Source organism: Panthera tigris, chromosome C1 (genome assembly GCF_018350195.1).
Source record: "Panthera tigris isolate Pti1 chromosome C1, P.tigris_Pti1_mat1.1, whole genome shotgun sequence".
In the NCBI taxonomy this organism is placed as follows: Eukaryota; Metazoa; Chordata; class Mammalia; order Carnivora; family Felidae; genus Panthera; species Panthera tigris.
Window position 1 is genome coordinate 12,419,277 of NC_056667.1, and position 21,357 is coordinate 12,440,633.

The 21,357-nt window shown below is 58.0% G+C and overlaps 1 protein-coding gene across 7 annotated transcripts in view; it reads left to right on the forward strand.

Moving 5' to 3' along the window:
* Positions 1–1,907: 1,907 nt before the first annotated feature.
* The window catches only part of ARHGEF10L (Rho guanine nucleotide exchange factor 10 like), a 144,160-nt gene continuing 124,710 nt past the window's right edge, over positions 1,908–21,357 (forward strand). For all 7 annotated transcript variants that reach the window (XM_042993796.1, XM_042993797.1, XM_042993798.1 and 4 more), the window contains exon 1: positions 1,908–1,962. The gene's annotated coding sequence lies outside the window, so the exon portion shown is untranslated. The remainder of the gene's footprint in view (positions 1,963–21,357) is intronic.

The following is a 21,357-nucleotide window of genomic DNA, read 5'->3' on the forward strand; positions in this document are numbered from 1 at the left end:
CTGCTGTGTTTCCTCCTGGACTAAGAATTAAATTTACATGAGACAGATTAACAGGAGGAAAAAACCCAAAGTTTAAAAAAAAACTTTTTTAAAGTGGTCTTTCTGCTCAACACGGGGCTCGAACTTCTGGCCCCGACATCAAGGGTCACCAGCCAGGTGCCCCAAACCTTAAGTTTTCTTACGTGCACACCGAGGCTCAATAATGAAATTGAGACCTAAAAAATGTCTAATGCAGGCACTTTTTACACTTCTCAGGTAAAGAGACAAACAGAACAAAAACAAACAAAGACCGTGAGGAATTGGCAGGACAGAGAAAAGTTAATTTGGTGGTGGGGCGCCTGGGTGGCTCAGTGGGTTAAGCGTCCGACTTTGGCTGAGGTCACGCTCTCACGGTTCATGAGTTCGAGCCCCGCATTGGGCTCTGTGCTGACAGCTCGGAGCCTGGAGCCTGTTTCAGATTCTGTGTCTCCCTCTCTCTCTGCCCCTCCCCTGCTCATGCGCGCGCTCTCTCTCTCTCAAAAATAAATACATGTTAAAAAAAATTAAAAAGAAGACCAATGTGCCTAAGTGGGGCTCTATGAACGACTCTTAGGACAGGCTCTATGGAGCGTACGTCGACAGACAATAAACAAGCAAGCAGATCAACGAATAAGATGATTTCAGAGAGCGGGGCCTGAGTGTGGCTTGTCTCAGGGCACTGTAGAGGCCTGTCTATTTGTGTCTCCTCCTCCTAGCCTGCGAGAGCCAAGGGGGCAGGGCTGGGGTCTCTCTGGTTCCTCGTTTCATTCCCAGCCCCTAAGGCTGGTGCCTGGCAGAGAGGGAGTAGTTCAGAAAAACATTTTCTCTGGCTGTGTTGCATGAACCAACACAGGCTGACAAAGATGCCCGTATACATACACCTGTGCCCTTTGGAGGCTGCAGAACTCATTATTATCAACCCGGGAGTAATTGCTGATAAGCCGGAGTGTGAGTTTGTTGCAAATAGAGAGGTTGCAGGGCACTGTTTAATGACAACAGGGATAATCTTAATTAATGACCTGATAACTATAATTAATTGCATCACATCCGGAGGCCCTCTCTGGGATTCTGGGAGGGAGCAACTAGTGTTTGGCAGCCTGGGGGGCTGGAAGGGAGGGGAGGGCTGGGATCTCCGTTCGGCCACTTCCTTGCTCGGCGAGCTTTGGGGGGTTGCGGGTCTGAGCCTCAGTGGTCTCGTCAGGAAGGTGGGGCTCCAGGGCGGGCGGCTCGTCGCCCGTTCGGGGGGTGGGGGGGGGATGGTCTCAAATTCCCCCCTCCCCCGCCCCCCATCCCCGCCCCAAGCTGCTGGGGTCACCGGAGCCCAGGGGGCCAGGCCACCGAGGGGCGCCGGCTGGGACTGGGCGGGGACCTCACCCCCCCCCCTCCCCAGGGAAGCCCTGGAAAACTCCTGGAAGCGAGAGAGGAGAAGCCAGCGGCCAGCGTGCGCGCGCGACCTTTCGGAGGGAGACGCCGGGGAAGCGGGACGGCGAGGGGCGGCCTCGGGCGGGACCCGGCGAGGCGGGAGCGGCCGCCGCGGGCGGAAGGGGCGCGCGGCGAGGCCCCGCCCCCCGCGGGCCTCGGTTTCCCCACCTGCGCCGCGGGCGGCCCGGGCGGGCGGGGCCGCCCCGCGCCGGGCCCGGCCGCCAGGGGTTAAGCGGTGACTTCAGCCGCGGCGAGCGGGGACCGGGCGGGCGGGGGCGGCGCCGCGTCGCGCCGTGCGCGGCGGCGGGACCAGGCCGCTCGGAGGCGGCGGGCGCACTCCCGGCCGGGCCGCGACCTCGCGGGCGGCGCGCGCGGCGGCGGCGGCGGCGGCGGCTGGGGCGCGGGGCTGGGGCCGCCCGGCCCTGGGCGCCCGCGGCCCCCGGGGCAGCTGACGCGCGGAGCGGCCGCCGGCGCTTTGTGAGCGGCGCGGACAACAAAGGCGCGGCCGGGCGGCCGGAGCCGGTGAGTGCGGCCCGCGGGGGCGGGGGTGGTCGGGCGGACGGGGGACCGGGCGGGGGTCGCGGGCCGCGCACTGCGCGAGGCGGGCCGGCCGTGTGGCCCCGAGCGGGCGTCGCCGCGGGGCCGAGTGGGGGGGCGGGGAGGGGGTTCGGTCCCCGCCGCCCGCGATGGCCGGTCCCGTCCGCGCGTCCCCGCTGGCCGGCGGGGGTCTCTGGCGGTCCCGGCGGCTCCGGGGTCCCGGGCGTGGCTGCGAGTGCGTCCCGCTGTGCCTCGGGGTGTGCGAGCCCGGAGCCTGGGCCTTCCCCGTGGCCCTGGTGGGAGTGGGTGTCCCCCGCTCCAGGAGCGGCGTCTTCTCTGTCCGTTTGTCCCGGAGCCTGCGTGGCGCGGCCGTGTCCCTGGGTGTGTGAGAGGCCCCGGAGCCTGGGTCTTGTCTCCGTGTGTGGGTCTCTCCTTGTGTCATTTGAGTGTGTGTGTGTGTGTGTGTGTGTGTGTGTGTGTACGTCTTGCGTGTGACTGTGTGTACTCCCTACCCACCCCCCCCAACCTTCCCAGCCTCTGTGTCCCTTGGGTGTCCCGTCTCCCGACTGCTCTTTGTGCATCAGTGAGAGAGAGAGAGGGAGGGAGAGAGAGCCTGTGCCTCATTTTCCAGGGGATTCCCAGGGCCTTCAGCTCCTGCTGCCGCTGGGTTCCACTTCTCCCTGTGCTGCCCTTGGGGGGTTCTGGGGTGGCGGGGAGTCAGGGAATGCTCCTGTCACCTCGGTTGCAGGCTGGCCTCTCCCACCCTGGACCCCTGCCCAGAGGTGGAACAGGGGCAGCCTCACAAAGGAGGGAGTGTGTGTGGGAGGAGAGGATGCCCTGGTCGGCCGGAAGGCCATGGCCGGGGCGGGGGGAACCTGCTCAGGCCTGGACGCTCCTGCAGGCCGGGGAGTGTGGCCGGGGTGCGCTCTGCTGAGGGTGAAGGCTAGCCAGGGGTGGTCTCCTAGGGGGAGCCCAGGCCTGATGTGGGAGAGTATGGGGTCAGTTCTTCCTCTCTCTACTAGGGTGCCTGGGGGACGGGGGGAGTGGTCCTGGGGCGGGGGTCAGGAATCTTCTTTTAGCTTCAGTAGCCTGACGACCCTGTCTCCAGCCACAGCAGGGAGGGGGTGGGGGGTGGGCTGTACTCCTCCACTGGCTCTGGAGCTGAGACATCACCTCAAAGTCCTTGGCCTTCCCGAGGGATTCAGCCGGGGAAAGACATGCCCTGCCTGCCTGGAGCCCCATCTGTTCCCCCACAGATGCTGGGGGCGGGGGGGGGGGGGTGCGGAGAAGACAGGCTGTGCTCCCTCATTAAAATATTCAGCCCTTTCCCTGCGGCCCTGCCTGAATGGCCATCAGGTGCAGCCTCCATCCGTCCATCCGTCCGGCGCGGCCTCCCCACAGTGTCCAGGCCTCAGGCACGTGGTCTAGAAAGGAGGGCACAGTCTGGAGATCTCGGGGCTCCCTGTCACTGTGGGTTGGGGGCTCTCCTCCTTCGTCAAGGTCTCAGGGTGAAGCTCAGAGCCCTCCTCGTGGCTTGTGAGGGCCCCGCTTTGTGCCCCTGTTTGCTGCTCTCTCTGCCCCACCACGCTTACCTTCCTGACATCCCCTGTCCCCCTCCTTTTCTGCCAGAGAGCCTTCCACTCGCTCTTCTCTCTCTCTCTCTGCTAAGTTGGCCCCCATCCTTCACTTCTTTATTCCTCGTTCAGGAGTCTCTTCTTTGGTCAGCCAGGTTGGCTGAAGAATTCTCATTCATGGGGTGGGGCATGATCTCCCGGTCATGAGTTCAAGCCCTGTGTTGGGCATGGAGCCTGCTTTAAAAATAAAAGAGAGAATTCTGGTTCCTGATGCTCTTAGGGCCCTCATTCTGGTGGGGACGGCTTGTTTCTACTCCCCCCGAGGACGGCAAGCCTTTGAGAGCAGGGACCATGTCCGTCCTTGATCAGCCAGCCTAGAACGGTGCCTGACACACCGTAGGTAGTCTATAAATAGTTGTCACTTGAGTGGGTCCGGTAACTAATGGTTCGGAAGTTCTGCTGTTTCAAGTTTTCACTTTGGAGGAGTCTGGGGAGGAGGGAAAGCCAGCGAACTCCTCAGGGCCCGGGTACCAGGTTAGTGTAAGGGGGACGCCTATTGTTAATTAGATAAACTATATAGATTAATTAACATATTTGTATCTGGTAAGTGCCAGATAGATGTTGGGCTAGTTCTTCGCCAATGTGATCTCTTAAACCGTGGAAAAGAGCAGAGTGGAAAGAATACAATCTTCTTGGACCAACTTTGAAAAAATAAAGTAGGTGAGGTTACATAAATGTATATAAGTGTCTCGTATATAAATATATATGCATATTGCATATAATTGTGATAATAGTGTATTGTTCTTTTGCATCCACTATCTCTTTGTTTCTAGACAGCCCTGATAATTAGGCAGGGAGGATGGGTTCACGCCCATTTTACAGATGAACAGGTGAAGCGTAGTATTTAAGCGACTGCCTAAGGTCACAGTCAGTGAAGGACTCAAGCCTCAGTCTCCTTGACGGCCCAGTCCTTGCTTTCTTCTGTGAGCTTGTCGTTGGTGCCTTTGAATTCTTGTCACCTGGCTTGACAGTGGTGAAGGAGCCACTGTCCTTACCCTCAAGGGGTCTGAAGTCCAGAAACAAGAATCAGAGTTATAAACGGGGGAGCGGGGTGGGCCCGTGTTCTCTTTCCATCCCGCTGTGCCTCCTGGGCCCCAGCTCAGCTTCTTGGCCTTGCTGCACGGCCTCAAAGCCACCTTCCTTTGGGGTCCTGCTCCCCAGCACACGGGTGTGCTCCGGCACTGCCCTTCCCAAGTCTCTGTTCGGCGATGTCACCCTAGCTTGAAATTGGCCACAGGGAGAAATCAGCGTACTGTGAATCAGAGGTCCCCCCGCCCCAAGACATTTACCAGCACACCACGGGGATCTGGCAGTGAACACCTCGGGCTCTGCCCCTCCCTGAGGCTTGCACTCTTGTGTGACACTTCCCTAGGGCTGGCTTAGAGTCCTCATGGATTCAAAGTGAGAGGGGCAGGCGCCGGGCTGGGCCCACTGCCACGTTAGGGGTCATAAGTCGCCCTCACACGAGCTCTCCGGTCCAGAAAGGAGTTGTTCTATCCCAGTGGGTTGAGGGAGGGGGAAAGGGGAATGAGGAGGTGCAATTAATCGAGGGCCCGCTTTGCCGTTGATTGAATAACCACTCACGGTGGCCCAGGCATTTGGGAGGCAAAGTGGCGGTGGGGCCTGAGGACTGTGGACAAGTCAGACAGCTCGGGGCTGGTGAAGATGTGACATCCAGGACACGGGTGGCTAGAGCTGTCTGGGTCTGGCTTAGACAACGGCGGGTGTGACCCATTCCTAGGGGTTCGGGGACAGCGTGAGAGACAGAGTCAGACTATTGAGTGGACAGGCTGCATGTGGCCCCTGGATAATCTGAGAGCCCCGGGCGGGAAATGGACATGCTCACACTTAACCTGCAGGGGAGTGCAGCAGAATGGGGTGGGGAGAGGAAAAGGGTCTGGATAGAAGGAATAGCAGCTGCAAAGGCTCAGAGGCGCGGGCTGTTGGGGGATCAGGTGTCAGGTGAGCCAGAAGTCTGCAGGGCTTGTGGCAGAGCGCGGCAAGTGCCGGGGTCTGAAGGCGGAAGGCTCTGCGTCATCTGGGAACCAGCTCAGATGACAGGGGCGCTGTGCTCTGTGGGTCACCCCCTCCCCTGCAGAGCTTTAAGGTTTCTCGCACCTTCTTGTCGTCCCCTCACCCTGCTGCTGCTCCAGCCCGGTTATCTGTGTGGCCGGTGGAGTCTTTAGAAAGATTTTCAGGGGCACCTGGGTGGCTCCGTCGGTTGAGCGTCCGACTTCGGCCCAGGTCATGATCTCGCGGTCCGTGAGTTCGAGCCCCGTGTCAGACTCCGTGCTGACAGCTGGGAGCCTGGAGCCTGTTTCAGATTCTGTGTCTCCCTCTCTCTGACCCTCCCCCGTTCATGCTCTGTCTCTCTCTGTCTCAAAAATAAATAAACGTTAAAAAAAAAAAATTAAAAGGAAAAGAAAGATTTTCATTTTAATATCAGGCCAAACAAAACAGAATGGAGAAGGTGAGCCTGCGGGGCTCTCCCCATCCCTCACTAATACCAGAAAAGCCAAAGATAAAAGTAACTGATATTTAAGTGACCCAGTATTTTTGGTTGCCTCTGCTATACCTACCCTTCAGATAGGCAGCCGGTTGAGAGCTTCTGTGCTTAAAGACAAGCCGTGTTTACTTTACGTCGAAACCTGCCCGACACTTTTCATGCATGTTTGTTCAATTCCCATACTGACCCTGCAGGTAGCTACGACCATCCCACCTTACAGATGAGGAAACGGAGTCTTAGAGAGGTGGTGCGGCTTTCCCAAGGACGCAGTGTCTGTAAGCGGCAGATTCGAGTCCGGGAGGCCCTGAGATCCTTCTCCAGTCGATTTCCTCCTCTCTTCTGTTTTCTGCTTCCCTTTGAGGACGGGAGGGAGAGAACTCACCACGGGTCGGCAATCTCAACACACTCTACTAGTCTTTGTTTGAAGTTACTTGTGTGTTTTTTTAACCCACGTAGCTGGGTTCCTCACTTTGTGGCTTGGGGTCAAGGCTGAGAACAGAACCACATGCCCCGATGGGCCCCCTGGGCCTGGTCTCGGGAAGGGGCTAATGATAATGGCTTATGTTTATGGAGAGAGCGGGTACCGATAGCTCTCGTATCTACGGAGTGGCAGGATGTGGCTCACCGGAGCTCGTTCGGTCCCCGGCCCTCCCGCGAGGTAGCTTGTGTCATCCTGTCCCTTTTGCTCCCAGTGATGTGGAGGCCCAGGGACCACTTAGCCGGAAGCGTGGGTTGTGCCCCCCTCTTCGTTAGAGCCTGGTGCTGAGCTCCCACCGCCAGGGGATTTATCTCCCCACCGACCTTTCTGTCGAGAGGGTGGTCTTGACCTAGACCCCTCCCCCCACTTGTTTGCAGGTGCACCCCCAGTCCAGGGCAGGGCGGGTGGGGGGGGGGGTGGCCCCTACCGGTGACTGTGTGTGGGACCCTAGGCGAGGCGACATTTCTGGGTCTGGCCCCCTCCTTCTCCTGGAGAGCCTGGCCTCTGGGCAGAACCCCCCTTCCAGCGGCTGCCTGATTGGTATGCGTCCCTGAACTCCGGCCATTAGCACACAAGGCGGGAACCAGCTCCCATTCCTTCCCTGTCTTCATTGTTTGAAGTGGGCAGACTTGGAAGGAGCTTTAAAAATGCGGCCTTTTTATTCAATTTCCCTAGAAAAACAATGGTCTAAACGAAATGGAAGAATAAAAGTCTCTGGATATTGAAGAAAAATAGTCCTGAGCCCAGACATGGCCCAGAACCTTTGAGTTTCTCTTAAAGCACGGGTTTATTTTACTTTAAATTATGCCCATATTGCATGACCGTTGAAGAAAACTTGGAAAACACAGAGGGAAGGAAATGAAAATCACCCTTTATTCCATCACCCGAAGACGGCCTCTCTCCACATCGTGGGGCACATGGGGCATTCATCCGGCGACTGGTTTGCTCGTTCGGCGGGCCCCTGTTTCTGAAGGGTCAGGCCAGTGTTGGGCGCGGCAGGGGTGTGTGGGGGGGGGGGGAGTAGACGGATTTGCTGCTCCTGCCGCCCCTCTTTCTGTGCCAGACGTTGGGCGACTCACTGGGTCCCTTTTTATTTCAACTTCCTCATCTGTAAAATGGGGATAACCTGGCAGCTGTGTCCCCGGGTGTGGGAAAGTGCAGGCGGGCTGCTGGGGACAGCGCCCGGTCCCTGAGGAGCTTAGCCGTGCTGGTGGCTTGTCACGCTCGTGACCGGGCAGTAGCTTTGCCCTTGAGGGCCTTTCGTGATGGGGAAGAGACGAATCCCAAACAAATCAAACAAATGAATGAAGTAACTACGTGTCATGTGATAAGTCCTGTGAAAGGAACAACCAGATCTGATGTGATGGGGGTGAGTGGGGGGTCAGGTTGGCAGTTGGGGGGGGGGGCGGTGTATGTCCCGGGGGGGGGGTTGGTGCAGAGTTTGTTAGCTGGAGGTGGTCCAGGGGGGGCCTCTCTGAAGAGAGACATTTAAACGGAGACCTAAATGACAAGAAAGAGCGCCACACTCCGCCCCCCCCCAAAAAAAAACAAACTGAGGGTAAAGTATTCTAGGCAGGGCTATAGCAAATGCAAAGGCCCTGAGGCCAGAATGATCTTGGCCTGTTTAAGCAGCAGACAGTCTAGAGCCTGCAGCGGGCAAGGGGAAGAGGGCAGTACAGGAAGTGGCTGTGGACAACAAAACAGATCGAGGAGGGCAGTGAGGACGGTTAATCTAGATGCAGCTGGAAGCCCTTGGAAGTTTGTTCGGTTCATTTCACATACATACCTTCGTTAGTGAAATACAACCCCAGGATTCCAGCTGTCAATAGCTCTGTTAGGAAATTTACCTTCCCCCAGAGAATTTATTCAAAGATGATTTACTGAGTGCCTGTTACCTGGCGGTACTTGAGTAGGTGCTGTGGGCCGAGGGACAGTCACAAAGACCCGGAAGGTGAGGCCTCGCCTGCCGGTGGCCCACGGGGCCTGCGTTCCAGCTCTCTGACCCACCGCATCCCACGGGAGCCTTGTAGGCTCCGCTTTGGGCAGGATGCTCTGGCCACACGAGGGTGGTGGTGGGGAGGACCGGACGCACCGGCCGGGGCGGGCTGGGCCCGGAAAAAGGGTGCGGGTGGAACGCATTTGAATTTTTTTTTTTTTTAACGTTTATTTTTGAGACCGAGACAGAGCATGAATGGGGGGAGGGGCAGAGAGAGAGGGAGACCCAGAATCCGAAGCAGGCTCCAGGCTCTGAGCTGTCAGCACAGAGCCCCACGCGGGACTCGAACTCACGGACCGGGAGATGGTGACCTGAGCCGAAGTCGGACGCTTAACCGACTGAGGGTACGCATTTGAATTGTGGCAGTACAGTTGGACAGCTGGATTCAGGTTATCTGTCAGAGAGACACCGGCTGGAATCGCTGGTGGATGGTTCACAGCAGGTGAGGGAAAGAAGAGGAATCCGACATGTCCTGGAATCTTCTTATGAGTATGCGGGCGGTGTCATGAAGCAAGGTGGTGCAGGGAGGGCGGGAAGCATGGATTTTCGAGAATCAAGAGTCCGGTCCAGGTCACGTTTCTGTGAAGAGGCTGCTCAGAAGTCCTAGTGGGGAGCCCCCGGGCTGAGGTTCGGACTGGGGTGCCATTAGCGCGTCGTCGGGGGCAGGTGGGACCTTGTGGATGGCGGGGAGCCAGGAGAGGGGCTGAGAAGGGTAGCTGGGAGGAGAAGGGAGAGTGGGGCGGCTGGGAAGCCGGCGCGGGGGACCGTTTCGGAAAAGAGCTCGTGGTCAACGGGGCCGCAGGCCACCGACAGTCCACGTGAGACGGCACAGAAAGGGGCCGCTGGCTTTGGCAACACGAAGGCAGCTGGGACCTTCTGTAAGAGCAGCTTTGGGGGAGTGATGGGGCTGGGGTCCCAAGTGGCACTGGCAGACGAGACGCCAGCACGTGTGGCTGGCTTTTGAGATGCTGGGTAGGTGAGGGGGGGCCGGGAAAGGCGTCTCGGTTGGAGGGAAGAGGGGACCCGGGAGAAGGAGCTCATTGTGTCCCCCAGGGAGGGCGACACAGGTTCCCGCGTTGCCCTCCTGTCACAGAAGGAGAGAGAGAGAGACGCCTGCCAGCAAGCCCGGGTCCACACCCAGGCCACCCGCGGCTCCCCCTACAACATTCCCGTTCCGCAGAGGAGGCCGCCAAAGCGGATCAGCGAATGTGTTTTCACTGGTCTGTCCTTGGCGTTTCTGACTTCCTGTCCCACGTTTATGGAGCACCTGCCGGGAGCCGGGCACTGGGCTCGTGGGATGAAGTATGGTTCACCCTCTTTCTGGTGGGGAAGGCGGACAGGTAGCCGATGGAATGAGGGGAGAGCGCCCAACCCAGGCGTGGGGGCTCCCAGGGGTTTCCCAGGGCAGAGTCTGAGCCAAGCAGCCAAGAGGCGGTTCAGGGAGGGGAAAAGGCTTCCAGGTGTGTGCCAAGGCTGGGGATGAGCACATAGTAGGGCCTGTCCCGCCAGGGAGGGAGCTCTGGCCGATGCCCCTAAGTTGCTCTGTACGTCTCACTAGGCGCTCGCCCTTTATCTTGAGCACTGGAGGGAGCCATTCAAGGGTTTGGGGCGAGGGAGGGACATGACCAGAACGTTTTGTTCTGGGTGGAGACTGCGTTGGAAGGCACAGGAGACACCAGGGAGACCTTTGGAAGAGATTACAGGCTCTCTGATTCCTAGATCATTCTGTGAACCCTGCTGCTGCCTTTTTTTCTTTTCCCAAAGATTTTGTTTTTAAGTAACTTCGCCCTACGTGGGGCTCGAACTCACGACCCCAAGATCGAGTGTCACACGCGCGGCCGACTGAGCCAGCCGGGTGCCCCGACCCTGCTGCTTCTTTAGTGCTTCCCAAACTCAGCTCATCTCCCTTTCCTAAAAAGGTTCCCGAGGCTCAGAGAGTTTGAGCAACTTGCCTGCGGTCACCCAGCATAACCGGGCATCCAGGCTGGGGGACTGGTGCCTTGAGGGAAACAATCAGAGCCTCAAGGGTAGAAGCCGGTGGTGAGTAACCCCTGGGAGGGGCCCACTGGAGGCTTTAGTTGAATGTTGTCATCCCCTAGCGTCCCTCTGGATGTTGCCCTTTTGCAACATCCCCTCACCCCTCACCCGGGGCTCTCTTGCAGAGAATGGGCGGTGCCTGTGGGAGGGAGGAGCTGGGCTCTTGCCGGGAACTGGGAGTTGGCCTTCGGAGCCAGAGCCCCACGGGCTGTATTAGCAGTTTCCTGGGCACTGGCTTCCTCCCCAGTGAGTGAGTGGAAAACCCTCTGGGGCTAGGCTAGGTCACGCGTGGCCGGCGAGGGAGGGCGTCCCTGCTGGGGAGGGCCTCTGTATTTCACATGCGCGGGGTAGAGGCCTCATCCTCGGGTCGGGGGGAGGGTCGGGAGAGATGGGGAGCAGAGCCCTGCCCCTTGTGGGCCCTAACACTCTGGGCGGGTAGGTGTCTTCCCTCCCTGGAGTCTTGGTGACCTCATCCGTGAAGCAGGGATGGTATGAAATGTGATTGCAAAGGACGGAAAAAATAACCAGTGTTTGCTGAGGGCCCAGAGGGCGCCAGGCACGACATATTCATCTTTCTGTTCTTGGTGGCAGTTTTGCGAGGCGTACGTAGTGATTATCTCCATGTTCTAGGCAGAGCAGCTGAGGAACAGAGAGGGTAAGCAGTTTGCCCCAAACCACACAGCTGGTGAATGGCAGAACTGGACCCCTGATCCGCCTGACTCTGGAGCCCTCCTTTGCATCCCCTCCGGTCCCTGTCAGACTGTTCAGCCGGGCCCTTCCCTGGCACATCACCTGATGGAATCTTGTGGGGACCCCAGCGTTCTGCCCACCCCGCTTTGGGGCTCCCGATCTAGTCCAGCTCATCCCGTCCCCGACTCTGCTCGGAGCCTTGATGTCCTCTTCTGCAAAATGGGCAGGTTGAGACCCTGGAGTCTCTACCAGTCCTGGTAACCCACGAATCTAGGATCCAGGTTCCTAGGAATCCGTGAGTCAGACATTTGCCACTTTCCCTGCTTCCCGGCCTCCGTCGCCTGGGGAGCCAGGGGAGACTAAAGTGAAGAAACAACCGTGAGAGCCCGACGGAGAGCAGCCGATGATGGAGCGTGGGTTGTGCGCCACCGTGCGCCCTGCAGAGAGGCGGGCGTCATTGGCTGTGCTGTGCATGTGCGGAGTGAGGTGCAGAGACTGGCGAACTTTCCCGAGGGTCCAGTGACAGTTCCCTGTGTGCGAGACGCTTCCTCCGCCACGTCCCCTCCACGGAGCTCTCTACAAAACCATCTCTTCGGGGCCCCAGGTGGGAAAATCCACCCCAAGCGTCCATCCACGCTTGAGAAACGGCCATGAGGGACCCGTGGGGAAACTTCTGTGAGTCACCAGGAAGCCCAGCGAAACGACAGCGGCAGGGAGAGCAAAGACAGGGCTGCGTCCACCACTGGGCAGAGCTCAGCCCCGCCTGGCAGCTCGGCCGGACAGTGGTCTTGGCTGTTTACAGAGAAGGGGACTTGGGACCAGGGAGAGGAATGGGAAACAGGAGCGAAGGTGGGATGATGGAGTCAGAGACTCGTTTAGAACTGGAAGGCCCTTCTGGGATCACGTAGTCCGGGCTCCTGACTTTATGCACGGAGACGTCTTAGTCTGGAGACGGGCTGTGACTTGCCTCAGGTTGCACAGCCAGTGAGGGCAGACCCCGGAACAGAAGGAGATTCGGGAAGCTGGATCACCAGCCTCAACTCCTGGCTGCTTTTCGTGGGCGTGACTTCCTGCCAGGTCCTGCCCACCCCCTCTCCTTCCCATTGGAATAAACACAGACACTATAGTAATCAGCAAAGGGGATCATGTCGCTGAATGCTCAGCGAATGGTCGCTGGAAAGGACTGGGGGCTGGCTGTCTTGCTCAAGTCCCACTGCCCCCATCTCCGGGCCCTGTGACTTTGGGCAAGGCACGTTCCTCCTCATCACTGACAACTTGCTTCGTGTGTACCATGATTTAAGCAGATTCTGAAATCACAGGACTTTTCAGTGCCTTTAACATGTTGAGTATTGTTGACGTCCAGGGGGAGAGTCCTACTCTGGTTCTTCCGTAGTTTTGGGCCACTGAACACCTCTTTTCTTCCGTGAGTCCCTATTAGCATATTTCCAGACAATATCAGTGTTCCCTTGAATATGCAGACTGAGAAACCCTGATGGTGGTGGTTCCTCAGGACTGTTTTTTTTTTTTTTTAAAGTTCATTTATTTAGAGAGAGTGCACGAGTGAGCGAGCGGTGGAGGGGCGGAGAGGGAGAGGTGGGGAGAGAGAATCCCCAAGCAGGCTCCACACTGTCAGCGCGAAGCCCAACACAGGGCTCAAACTCGCGAACTGGGGGATCATGACCTGAGCCGAAACCGAGAGTCCGACGCTGAACCGACTGAACTACCCAGGTGCCCCTACTTGGGACCGTTTTAAACGTGTAAACTCAAGAAGCTGGCATGTCTTCCTGGGGCAGCGAGACGGGCCGAGATGCCCAGGGCTGGCCGCCAGTGCTCGGCTGAAGGTGCTTCCCAGGATGCCTGGCTCACCTGAGAGCGGATGTCAGGGAGGAGCAGAGCCTCCTCCGCCGGCCAGGGCAGCCTGGGACTATGGAGTGAGCCTGGGACCCCGCCACCTGCCTTCTATCCTGGCTCTGGCCCTCACTCTTGTCTGACCTGGGGCAAGTCGCAGCCCTCTCTGGGCCTCAGTTTCCTCATCTGTAAGATGAGAGGCCTGGCTCGGTGATCTGTTGGTTCCTTTCAAGGCTGACGTTCTGAGGAATGGGCACATTCGGTACCTCTGACCTCTTCCTGTCGTTTGTGGGGTTTCTTGGTGTCACTGAAGTTGTCACCCTCCCCGGAGGCGAGGTGTGTGCGCAGGTGCACATCAGGCGGTCTCAGTGCCCCGGGGACCCCACGAGCCAGGAATTCTCGTACATCTGTGTATTGTAGGCTCGCCCAGACTAAGAATGCAGATTCTTGGGCCTCACCCCAAGAGTCTCTTAAGTTTGTGGATTGGGGTTGGACCTTAGAATCGACCTTTTTGAAAAAGCCTCCTCACCCAGGACACCTGGGCGGCTGTCGGTTAAGTGTCTGACTCTAGATCTCGGCTCAGGTCTTGATCTCACGGTTGTGAGTCTGAGCCCCGTGTTGGGCTCCTCGCTGGATGTGAAGCCTACTTAAAAAATAAAAAAAAAAAAAAGCCTCCTCTCGCAAGTGGTTCTGAAGTCAGTAGCTCAAGGGCCACACTTTGAAAAAGGCTGTTAGACTCTCTTTGAATGAAAACGTGCTTCAGAGAATGACCTGCTGGGATTGGTGGTGCCTCTGGCTCTGTTCAGAGATGCCCTCATCCGTGGTCACAGCCTTCAGTCGCCGGTGACCTCTCTTCCCCATCAGCTAGTGTTCCCCAAGCCTGGCTGCTTACTGGAGTTGCCAGGAAGCCTTTGAACAAAATACGAATTCTTGAGTCTCACCCTTGGAGATTCTACACAAGTTAGATCTCAGCTGAGACCCAGAGATCTCTATGTTTAGAAGGCTCCCTAGGTCTTTTGTTCATTTGTTTGTCATTCATTCAACAAATATCTGTCAAGGCTTGCAGTGGCCTGGCCCAAGGGAGGGCATCGAGGACGTGATTGTTAAGCCAGACAGTCTTGGACGTTATGTTACTTATGCTGCAGCCTGGTGAAGGAGCGAGACTGCGATGACGTAGGAGTGCTCGGCCAGGATAGGGAAACATGTGTCTAGAAAATGGTTGGGTTGGACTAAATACCTGGGGCAAAGCTGGGATCCCTGGGTAGCTGAACTCCAGTAAATTCCAGATTGAAGTAGAAGCCCTAAGCCCAGTGGCCTCTGGTCACTACCTATGGACTCCTGTCGTTTGCTCATCACTTACTCATTTTATTTATTTACCCATCTGCCCATCCATCCTTTCATCTACCCATCCATCCATCCATCCATCCATCCATCCACCAACCCGTTTATCCATCATTTGTCCACCCATGCATCCACTCACCCATCTATCCATCTATCTACCCATCCACCCACTCACCCATCCATCCACTCACCCATTTATTATCATTCACCCACCCATCCACCCACCCATTCATCCACCATCCACAACCCATCCACCCACCCATTTATCCATAATCCACCTATCCATCCATCATCCACTGTCCACTCATTAACTCACCCATTCACCCATCTACCCATTAACCCGCCCATCTACCCACTCATCCACCCAACCATTCACTCATTCACTTACCCGCCCACCCACCCATCCATCCAACATCTCTTGAATCTCTTACCATATGCTGAATGCTATGCTGGGTACTGGAGGGACACAAATGAAAAAAGCATTGTTTCTGCCCTCAAGGAACTCACAGTCTGGTGGGGGAGTCAGAAAACAAAGCAAATGATTCTAGCCCAGCGTTAGGTGTCCGGCTCTCCCAGTGGGCGCCATGGAAGATTTCCCTGAAGTCGGTTTGTGTTAAGGCTCAAAATGAAGGTGAGAGTGTCCCAGGCAGATGAGGTGGGGCATGGCTTCCGGGCCAAGGAAGGGTCTTACCCTTGGGAAGGCAGGTCACTGTGGCTGGGGCAGCTGGGGGGAGCCTCTGCTCCTGGAGCTCAGGCTGTCTTTTGTTTTCCCTGTTTGTTTCCCCGTGAGGCTGGGTCCATAGTAGGTGCTCAGCAAACATTGGTCTTTGGTGAATGCGGGGCGCTGAGGAGCTTGTGGCTCTGGGGCTCTGGACAGAGTGCAGGCAGGGGAGTGACACCCTCACACGGGCTCCCTCTGCTGGGCAGGGGAGAATGGGGAGGGGGGATGGAGGGGCCTCCCCAGCTCCCACCCTTCCTTGGCCTCAGCCTTCAGCTGTCTCCTCTTGCAAGTCAGAGCCGTGGTGCTCCTGAAATCTTGGCGAGCCCATGACTGCTTTCCAACAGCGGGGTCTCTGCCGTAGGTCAAGGGCTCTGCTTTTCTGTTGGGGGTAGTGGTGAGAGGACAGCAAAATGTTGGGGGGGGTGGGGACGTAAGTAGATGCGATGGCAGCTAGGAGCCTTGGCTTTTGGTTTTGATCCCCACTGCTGCCTCTTATTCTCTGTGTGTCCTGTGTATCCCTGCGGTTCAGTTGTTTCCCAACCTGGTCCTTGGGCCGATTCAGAGAATTGTCCCATGTCAAGCGCTCAGGACAGTGCCTGGCACACTAATGAATGTTAGCTGAAAGGTGGAGCTTTGCAGACAGTTGTGCTGGGTGGCTTGGGTGGCTGCGTATGGATTCTTCTAGGAGCCAGAAGAACTGGTTCGCATCCCACCTCTACCTCCCGACTACCTGCAGAGATCCTGGCCAAGTTGACTCAGGCTCTGAGCTCAGATTTTTCTCATCTGTGAACTAGGGATTGATGCCCCGTGGGGTTTGGCAGGAGCCCGGAGTCCGAAGGCCCGTTTCCTGCGTGGGGCCTATTGCTGTGGTCAGAAATCCTGGGTCTAGGCAGATAGAAGAGAAGGCTCCACCTGATGAGGGTGGTGTGGACAAGTGGCCTCCCCAGCCCACAGGCTCTGGGGGGTCAGTCTTGGCTCTGTTGTGCCACCTCTCGGCCGTGGCCTTCCTCTTGGTATGCCCTCCGTGGTTTCTGGGATCTTGTGGAAATGGATCATTCAGTGACTGGGGCTCTGGGTGTTCAGAGGAAGGTGACACGGGGCAGCGGGTTGGACGTGGTCCGCAGGGGCGCTGGGGGCAGGGACTGTCTTCCCCCAGCCAGGCTAGATCTGGGTGCCCTGGAGAGACCAGGGTGGTTTCTTTTCTTTTTTTCTTTTTAATGTTTTATTTCTTTTTGAGAGAGAGAGAGGGCGGGGGGAGTGCATGAGCAGGGGAGAGGCAGAGAGAGAGGGAGACAGAGGATTCCAAGTAGGCTCCATGCTGACAGCAGAGAGCCAGATGCGGGGCTTGAACCAACTAACCTCGAACTTTGCGAGCCGAAGTCGGATGCTTAATCGACCGGGCCCCCCCACCCCCCAGGCACCCTGGAGACCAGGGTTTCTGATCCCTGTCAGGGGCTCAGCACCCCTGCTCTCCCACCTCCCGTTCTTGCTGGATTTGAATTCCCAGGGCCCAGCGACTCGGTCGGTCATGCTGGGGCCCCGGAAGATCTGGGTCTCAAGCAGGTAAATCTAGATCTGAATGTGAACCCGTTTGGGCTGGCTGCCTGGGGGGCTACCGGGGTCTGAGTCCCCCGCCCCAGCTGATGGCCGGGATAAGTGGGCACCCCTGGGGGAAGAAAAGGCACCTGCCCTAAGCGAGGTAGCTGCATTCAATTGCCATTACCGTCCAGTGGTCAGGGGCTGCCATGTCTGGTTTATAGTGAGGGGGAAACTGAGGCTACTTTACACAGCCAATGGGGTGGGCCTGGTGTGGGAGCTGGGGAGGGGTCTGCCTGCAAAGCCCGTGCTTCCCCCCGGCCCCCGGTTTTCCCCTCCTTGCTGCCGTTAGGACCACGCACGCTAGGATGCTGGTATCCCGTAGGTTTGCTCTCTGGCTTCTCTGAACCCAGGCCTCAGACTCCCCCTTTGCAAAGTGGGAACAGGCTGTTTGGGGTCCCCGGCAGGCAGGACCAAGCCCAGGACAGCTGAGGGCTGTGGTGCTGCGGGCAGGAGCACAGGGCGCTCTCTCCGCTCGCGGCATGCGAAGCTCTCCTGGGGCCTGGGCTGGGGCTTGGGAGTCGTAACCTCACTACCAACCAAATAAGCCTTCTCTTGAAGACGATGCACGAGGCACTGCGGGGACAGCCAGGGCCCAGCCACTGTTTCTGCCCTCCTGGAGTTGTCACACCAGTAAGAGTGAGGACACAGATTGGAGACTTCAGGACCTGGATCAGGATCCTGTGTCTGATTAGCTGTGTGATCTCGGGCAGGGCCTCCGTCAGTGGCTCCCTCGGGAAGATGGGAATTCCAGCTCCTGCTTCCTCGGGCCATCGTGAGGATGAAGCGATACGGTATTTGCAGAGCCCCTGGCACATAGTAGGTGCTCAGTAAGGTCCTCATGTGCTAGTCGTCTAAGGCTGGCAGTGACCAGCAGGTCTGCAGGGTGAGTGGAGGCTACCTCCCCCACGACGCCAGCAGCCGGAACAGCATGGGTGGTTCTGTGGGCAGCTGGCGACAGGGCAGAACGGGGCATCAGCTCCGCCACGGGATGGGCGGGATGTGGGGCTGAGCTCGGCTGGGGAGAGAGGGACGCGTTGGCTTTCACGTCCTACCTCCCCTTCCCTGCCCCCAGCCCTGTAGGCAGAGGCAGCCCTAGCGTGGCCTTTGGCTGTTTTCACCGTCAGGGAGAATCCGAACCCCGGGAGGGGAAGTGACGTGCCCAGCGTTGGCGGGAGCTGGTGACAGAGCCGGGCTGACCCTCAGCCCGAGGCCCACCCGATCCTGATGCTGTGTTTTCAGCGGGCTGGGGTAAGTCCCTGGGGGCTGCGGGGCTCCCTGACCTCCCCGGCCTGCCCCGGGGCCAGCTATAAACAGAATATTCTGTGTCCCACGATTCACAAGACTGGCCTTTCCTCTGCCAAGAGACTTTTTGCTTTCCTTTCTTTTACTTTTCCCTAATAAGGTCTCATGTGGCTGTCTCAGCTCTCTTGAGGCCTGGAGAGGCTGTGGCTTTGTGCTGGCCCAGCACAGCTCCGGCCACAGCTGCCGGGCTGCAAAGGCCCAAATGTGGGAAAGTTCAAGGGGAGGCCAGGTAGAGGCATCGGAGCCTCGCAGACCTGGCTGGCCTGCTCTCCAGCTGTGTGATCTTGAGCAAGTCGCTTTGCCTCTCTGAGCGTGTTTCCTTCATTCAATCCAACCAGCATTCGTTCAGGCCTGTGAGATGCCAGGTATGACGCTGGACGTTTCAGGCAGAGCCGTGAACAGACTCTGGGGCTTGAGGCCTCCGGATTGAGTGGGAGACTTGCCTGGGGGCCTGTCTCTGTACCCGGAAGCTTGGGGGATCTCCTCAAGTCACACGTGAACCACCACGCAGGGCTCCGTTTTTTTGAATGGAAACCACGCCAGGATGGTGAGAGCGGCCCGGCTGGGACTTCAGGTGAATGACTGCCGTGGGATTTCACGCTTCCTAGCCGCGAGGCGGGGAGGCTGCTTCTAGAGACACGGCGTTGATTTTCTATGTCCGCTGCTGACGTGAGCCAGTGTGCCCGGCTGTCAGCCCAGGCTGCCGCGTTCCCGTGTGTGCCCCGACCTTTGCAAGGAGGAAACGCAACCCGGGTGGCGTCCGAGGGCGGTCCACCCCGCCCTCCCCCCCCCCCCCCGCCCCCGACACATGGCGGGCACCCGAGAGGTGTTGGTTCAACTAACAAGTGGGGCGGTAGCATCGGGAGCACATCCTAGTGGGGGGTGTGGTTGATGTGGGGAGGGAGGGACAGCTGGCACAGGAGGGTGTCCTAGGTGGGAGGGAGGAGCCTTTTTCTGAGCCACTCCAGACGGCAGACCGAGCGCAGGTTTTAGACCCTTCCAGGGTGGGGCGAGGGAGGACCCAAACAGGGGAGTGTGATGTGGGACAGTGACTCAGGCTGAGGGTAGGCACAGGTGCTTATGGAATACCCGCTCCGTGCCAGGCACAGGGCTAGGCTCTGTGAGCCCCATCAGGGCGAGACCCGGGGGGGGGGGGCTTTTCCTTTTTTGTCCACTGATGTATCCCAAACACCTGGAACAATACTTGGCTCACGGAGGTGCCTTATAAATATGGGTTGAATGAATGAACGCGTGTATTATTTAGCTGGGTCCCAGCAGTGTCATTAGACCCAGTTTGCAGATGAATAAACTGAGGCGTAGAGAGGTCAAGTCATACAGCTGCTGTAACTGCTCACGTTGGGTCGGGATTTGGAGTCTGGGCTGCCTGATTCTTTTCTATTTATTTATTTAATTTAAATTATTAATTTTATTTATTTATTTATTTATTTATTTATTTAATTTAAATGTTTATTTTCAGAGAGAGAGAGAGAGCGCGCGCATGAGCAGGGGTGGGGCAAAGAGAGAGAACCCCAAGCAGTCTTCACGCTGTCAGCGCCGAGCCCTCCTTGGGGCTGCATCTCATGAATGTGACATCAGGACCTGAGCTGAAACCGAGAGTCGGAGGCTCAACCGGCCGAGCCACCCATGCGCCCCTGGGCTGCCTGATCGCAGAGCTCGTGCTGAGTCTTTAGAGTAGGGTCCTCAGGAGGGAATTCTTGTGCGTTTCACCCTCTCAAAGACCCCTCTTCTGACAGTGCGGAGGGTGGGAAAATACAGAATGCTCGATGGAGGAACAATAGTGGGTTCGTGCCGTCGGTCCCTGAGGGTAACCCCTGCTTGGACCAGTGGGCGCTCTTTTAAGGACCCAGATTAGGAGGGCAATCGATGCCGCCAGTTCTCGGGGTCCTTCTAGGTGTGGTCTGACATCACGGGCGTCCTCAGCCACGGTGCAGGGTCGGGGGGCACGTAGCCGTGCCCACACCGGTCGGCGCAGGCTGTCCCCGTCCGGGTGTCTCTGTCTGGGCGAATCCCGGCTGTTCACCGGAACATGTCCCTGCCCTCAGCCCCCAGGTGGTTCCAGACCAGAATGCCCAGTGAGACTTAACGCCTTCACATCCAGCTGCTCCGGGGACCCGGGGCTGGCACCCGGAGAGAGGGGGCGCAGGGCAGCTAGAACCGTCTCCAAGGGCCCTGGGTCAGAGCACGGTCTGCTAGTCCCCCAGGACCTGCGGATATGCTGCCCTACGGGAGCCCTCTGCCACCCACTCCCCAGGGTCCTTGTGGCCCCATCTGCTCACCAGGGTGTCTAACCAAGCAGCTCGGGAGGGCCCCCCGCTGGCCGGTGACTGGCTGTCCCAGCCCCATTGCCAGATGGTCTGGGTTCGAATCCCACCCCTCCCATCTAGCACGGAACCTGGAGCAGTTTTCTTGCCATTTCGGTGCCTCTGTTTCCTTACCTGTAAACGAGGATGTTACTGGTTCCTCTCTCGGAGGGTTGTTGTGAAGATTAAGTAATTATATGAGTAAAGGGCCTGGAATCAGCCTGGGCGCTTAGCAACCAATTAATAAGTGTGAGGTGTTTCGACCCTGATGTGGGCACTCCTCGGTGGCAGGGGGGCAACCCAAGGAGCCGTTGCCTCTCATCTGTGCCCAGTGCCGGGGCGCAGTCCTGCTTGTCCTGAGTGAATGAGTGCCTGGGCCTGGTCGTCGGGGAGAGAGAAGCGATGCCCTTGACTCCCATTGGACGCCCCCTTCCTACCTTCTTCCCTCCCTCTCTCTTGCTCTCCTGGGCCCATTGCTGTGTGTCCCGTGTTTGTGCTCATTGTTTAAGGGGCATCAACTGATGGATAGGGCCCCCCCACCCCCATCTAGGTTCAGGCCCCTCTTCAGGAGCTCCTACAGCCCCCCAGACCTCCCCCACAGAAACACTGTCGGTGTTTATTCGTGGTACCTGTTCCGTTCTCCTCCTGCCAGACCGTGAGCTCCAAGGAGCAGGGACCAATGAGTAGATGGGTCCTAGTGTTGAGCCATGTGCTAGGCTAGGCTTGGGAACACATCGGGGGAGTGGGGCATAACCCCTGGCCTCAGAGAGCTCACAGTCTGCTTGTTTATTCCTTAACCTAAGACGGCTGCTCGGGGCCGGAATGGTGCTGAGAGAGGCACGAGGTGTGGCCTGTGCCCCAAGAGGTCACAGTCTGCCCCCTCCCTGCCTCCCGCCTTCTGTGTTCC